At 37.3% G+C, this 5,533-nt stretch overlaps 1 long non-coding RNA gene across 1 annotated transcript; it reads left to right on the forward strand.

The window, feature by feature from the left end:
* Positions 1 to 1,013: 1,013 nt before the first annotated feature.
* On the forward strand, positions 1,014 to 4,318 carry LOC103141476 (uncharacterized). Its single transcript, XR_476587.2, has 3 exons — positions 1,014 to 1,348; positions 1,483 to 1,580; positions 3,867 to 4,318. It is a non-coding gene; the product is annotated as an uncharacterized LOC103141476 (long non-coding RNA).
* The last annotated feature ends 1,215 nt before the right edge of the window (positions 4,319 to 5,533 follow it).

A 5,533-nucleotide genomic window follows, 5' to 3' on the forward strand; every position in this document is an offset into this window, starting at 1 on the left:
TTATGGTGGCAGAATTACAGTTGGATAATCAAGAAAAAAATGAGACTTTGACTGTGAAATTAGAGTGTGGAGGGTGGGGGATCATGATGAACGTTTACACTAAGTTTCTTTTAGGACTCAAGAAAACAAAAAAGAAAAATCCAATGTGGTTAAAAGAAGAACCATATAAGAATCTCTCTTATAGGATGGTTCTACATGTATGCCTTAGAAAAAGTAATTTTTTCCAGACTTACTTTTTGAAGGCTCCGTAAAATTAAGTCTCATTTGTTGACATTTCTTCAGTTTCATTTACATTCGTCTTCCACTATAAAGAACAAAAACAGCAATGTGCCAAGAATAAAAGTATTAATTTGCTAACTTCAGATGGATTTTATATATCAACTTCCACATTCACAGCATGTTAGAGAGAATGGCTTTGATCATTCTCTTTTGACTTTGTTCTTGAATTTGATGTACAAGAATGTAAACGCCGACAGCACTGGCTGTTCGACATGTATTTATGTTTTTATTCCTTGCAAACAATGATGGTGGGCTTGCATATGCTTCCTCTTGAAGATCTGAGTGAGGTATCCATTAAACAGGTCTCCTGATACACAGATTCTACTCTTCCATGTACTTATTTAAAGAGCCTTGTGCCAACTTTAATGTTTTATTCCAGTGTTGATAGGAAAGTCTCTCACAGATTTTGCATTGAACATACCAAGAACGCAAAGTTTTTGACTGGTACAGTGCATCTGGAAAGTATTCACAGTGCTTCACTTTTTCCACATTTTATGACGTTAAAGCCGTATTTCTAACTGTATTAAATTAATCTTTCCCCTAAATTCTACACACAAATACCCCTTCATGACGATGTGAAAAATGTTTGAGATTTTTTTTTTCAAATTTATTAAAAATGGAAAACCCAGAAATCACATCTACATAAGTATCCATAGCCTTTCAAATGAAGCTCAAAATTAAGCTTCTTCCACTGATCATCCTTGTAGATGTTTCTGCAACTTAAATTTTAGACAGATTCTTACAAGTGTGCCTTGCAAGATACATATGCTTTCACCACAAATTACTGACGCTGATGTGAAGAACAGCCATATTGAAACACAAAGTTGGGCTTATAAATTCTGACTGGGGATAATCTGAGTTTCCCCCACAATGGAAAGTCAAATTCCAGTTGATTTTTTTAGACTATGAGGTCAGAACTTTTGCGTCCCAACTTCAAACCCAGCTCACTTGTGCCTAATTATCTCCACCTGTGCTCTTCAGAATATAAACCTCTCCCAGCCACAGCACTAGCACCAAATTATCAAAGCTAACATGCAGATGCACTAAGCCTTTTCAAGCCAAGTTAAAAGTAAGTCGACCCTTTTTTTTTTTTCTGTCATCTGAACTCCTGCTCTTTGCCTGCTTCTTGTCTGGTTTGGTTTTGCTCTTTCATTTTGAACCTCATCTGATTTTTGACTCTTCTCTTTGTGCTGGATTTTTAAGCCTGTTGAAGCGTTGTGCCCATGTCGCCAAACATGGACCATTACTTCAACCACATCTCCCCTGGGATTTCTCCATCACATATGCAGTAATCTCAACAGGTCAGTCATTTCCATTCTGGGCAAGATTTTGCTAAACTGTCATGCCTCGGTCTCATACCTCACTGTTCCAGATCTCTAAACTGGTTCCAGCAACCCAGTGTCTAGAACTGCAATAATCCTTTAAATAAAGACTGTTAAACAGGCAATTATGTGTGTTGGCTGTATTTTTGGATCCAAAGTATCCCAGCTCGTTGTAGTTAAAATTATATTTTTCAGTGCCAATACTACTTTTCAGTTTCACGTTAAGCTGACATCATTTTAGCCCAATATAAATGGGTTTTCACTCCATTACTGCAGAATTGTTTCAATTGGCAGTTTAGAAAATATACCAAATTGACACTTCATATTAAGCAAACAAGCAAAACACCAATGATGATGATGAAACCCAACACATATGCTGCTAATGTTGACTCTGATGTGTATGTATATACGTATAGCATGTATATATTAAGACCGCTGAGTCTCTGAATAGGGTTTAAATCTGACAAAGAACAGCACCTTAAATATAAATTTCTCATTAGCTTTTAGCTATTGTTATACATGGTTTGACTAAATTTGAGCAAAGGCAAGTCCTTTGCTTGTTTCTACTTTAAACATAATCCATTCATCAGTTTAATACAACTATACGTGTGAAAATGATAAAACACAAAATTTAATATTTAAAAGATTCTTAGAACCTGTTCAGTGTCTCTACAACATATTTCTTGAGACCTTGTATGCCACTCGTCTACCTCTACAAGACCTTCCTTTTTTTCACAAATGTTCTACATCTGCTCCAAGTTAAGCCTCTACTGCTAAACCTTCCCACTCTGCTCCTTGTTTCCTCGTCTGAATCTAATAAAGCATTTTGTTTCCGATCATCCATGGTTAAAGTTGATTTGTTGTCTGACTTTAAAGTAGATTATCTGTGTTTTTCTTCTTTTTTTTTCCTTTGGGGAGACAAGTGAGGGAAAAGACTGGTGATGACTCAGCCCAATGTCCAAATTCTGACAATAACCAGATGTTCTGAGGCAGATGTGCACAGAGGAGGGAAAAAAAGGGAAAAATTGTACTAGCCATCTCAAGTCAGAAAACAATGAAGACCGTATGCTTACCTCCACCACTTTGGTTTATTTTCACGTACAAGACCTCACAGCACTGAAACCACTGGAGAGATAGGAAAAACAGAAGGCGAGCTGACGGGGTGGATCCAGAGTCCAGGAAATGTGAAATTTAGAGAATGATGAAGTCTATGTTGGAGAGGTAATTCTTGTTGCAGAAGTTAACTTTTTTTTTTAAACTACTTTTCTGAGTAATTCAAAACTAGCACCATTTTGTTTTGGCATACACTGTTAAAATAGCAGCAAAACAGAAAACATGTTTTTAACTGAAAGTAATGGAAATGGATACATATGCAAGATATGCTACTGACTAAAATCATTTTGCAATGAGGCTGTATGCACAAGGTAACTATGTAAGCTTTCTCCATTTAATTTCCCAACTTTGTCACTTTATAGTCAACTTGTAATTTTAATATTTAATGTAATTCACATGTGGTGCACTACATTTATTGTAATGCATTAAATATAACACCAAAACATTTTTGTAAAGAAAAATCTGAAATTTGTGTAACTGTATTTAGCTCTCTGATTCGATTACCTTTCCCTGCAATGACATGTACAGTGAAGCAAGTTTTGCATATCTAAAACTTGCTGGTCTGCAGGCCAAAGATGTTCTCAGTTCTTCATGGTAACACAGCTGAAGTTCAGACTGAATGGAGACTGTGTACAAATCAGTGTTCAAGTTATTAAAATAAACAATGTAAAACTTTTCAGATTTGTATTTGCAAAAAGAATGACATTTCCCTTCAACTTCACAGTTATGCATACTTTGGGTTGATTAGTTCTATAAAATTCACTTTGTGGCTGCACTGTTGAAATCTGTGGGAAAGTTCAAGGAGTGGGAATAGACACTAGGCCATAAATATTATTCATTCCATTGCAGTTTGACCTCCATTTGCTCTACATTAATGAATAATGTGGGTTCCTTATGGCAAAACTTTACATTTTCTGTAAATTGTAGGCCAGTGTTTTTATTTGTAAAGGCGTTGAGTATATTATTGAAAATATGCACAGTTTTTATATGCACACAATGACAGAAATAATCTATTCTTAAAAAGCTATGCAGACAGACACCCACATCCCCTCCTCTCTGTGAAGGTTCATCTCCTCCCTGTGAAGATCCATCTCCTGCCTTTGAAGCATGCTCTGCGGTCTCATCCATCTATCTCCCTGCTCTTTCCTTTAGGTTTCCAGTAAAAAGTGGCCCCAAGCTGTGTGCAGCTGCTGCTCATGGCTTGATGACAAACTTCTGATGCCTCATTCAGCAAGTCCTGTTGCCTGCTGTGAGGATGTCAGTCTTGCAAAATCACTTCCTGCAAATAGAGTTCACTGATAAAGGGCCAAGATGTCATCTGCTGGTTATCTGTGTTACAAACCATGTTGGTCTTACTGCAGTGGCCAAATTGTGGAAGACTGGTTCTGCCTTACCAGTGTAGTGCAAGTGCAAACGCATAATTCCCCTGTGTACATTGCAAGGAGCACCAACCTGTCACAGCTTTAAACTACATGGTACTGTGTACATGTACACTGTCTGCTTTTGGCTTAGACCTGTTTGAGTTCTTTAGAGGAACTCTGTGGATTTAATCTTTGCTGAACTACCATGTGCAATAAATATAGTAAATAAGATTAATGTTTCAATACTGAGAGTCAAATATCCACTAGTTTGGGGAAAAAATGGCTTCGCATCAACATGCTGTATGGTAAAGAGACTCGAAGGGAAATTATGTCCTCATTTCAGGGAGAAATCCAGATTGTATACAAGACCCAAAGCTTTAATTACAGCTATTGTCTTAGTCTAAAGTGTGGGAACACTAAAACCTCATGTAAGTTTTCTCTTGTGACCAATTGGTCCCAAAACCAAGAATTGTATTCCTCTCTTTTATTGGCCAAGTTGCTTAGGAGTCATCTAAAAATGTCCTGGTTTGATTTTCCATGTGGGCATGAGTGAAACAATGACACTGGTGAACAAGGTGGTGTCAGTCTAAGCAAGGCATGCAAAACCTGTAATTTTGACCGTGAGCTTATTTAACCCAAGTTCTATGTTGTGATTATAGTTTTAAAAGTACGGTATTTACCCAGAGCTGATTTAATTCCTGGTATAGCTGGAAGGGAAATTTCTTACACCAGAAGGGAGTTCTTCCAAAATGAGTGGCTGTTTAGGTGGCTATGATGAGATTAAAGTCAGTGTTCCAAATTATTGTGGTAGACCACATATTTTACCAGCATGTTTTCTCATTTGAAGGAACTGACTGGAAGTAGCATTTATATTTTGGTGTGGTAAGTTATGGAAAGAACAAACAATCCGTACTGTGTTGAATGCCACGGATTAAAGGATTTAAAAGAGGGAAATTGTTCCATAACTGGGGGGCAGCAACCTTAAAACCCTGATCACCCCAGAGACTGAAAATAACCCCTGATTTTCAGCTTTGTCTTTAAAACAGCTAAGAGTAGTTAGTCATCTGAACTTGGAGACGGAGAAGGAGAGTACAAGTGAAGCAAGTCCTGGTTTGGACAAGCCGAAGGCAAGAGAGGTCAGTAAGTCTGATCCCAAAATATACTGAGTTACAATAGTTAAGGTATGTGGTAAAAAAGATGCGAATGATTGTTTCAAAATCCTGCTTGGATTTTACCCAGACTGGTGGCAGTGGATTGTAAAAATGGAGTCAACTAGTCATGATTTAAATGGTGAGTTTCGCAAGGGCCACTTTTGTAGATCAAAATCTTCAGTCTTTAATTTCACTCAGGCAGTCGACATTTGTTTTTGTTTTTTTTGTTTTTTTCAAATGTTGACGGTCATCAGCATAACACAGAAACACAATTCCTAATGTCCTCAAAATGAAAGGGCAGCGAGGA

This window comes from Poecilia formosa, unplaced genomic scaffold (genome assembly GCF_000485575.1).
Source record: "Poecilia formosa unplaced genomic scaffold, Poecilia_formosa-5.1.2 Scaffold84, whole genome shotgun sequence".
NCBI classification, from domain to species: Eukaryota; Metazoa; Chordata; class Actinopteri; order Cyprinodontiformes; family Poeciliidae; genus Poecilia; species Poecilia formosa.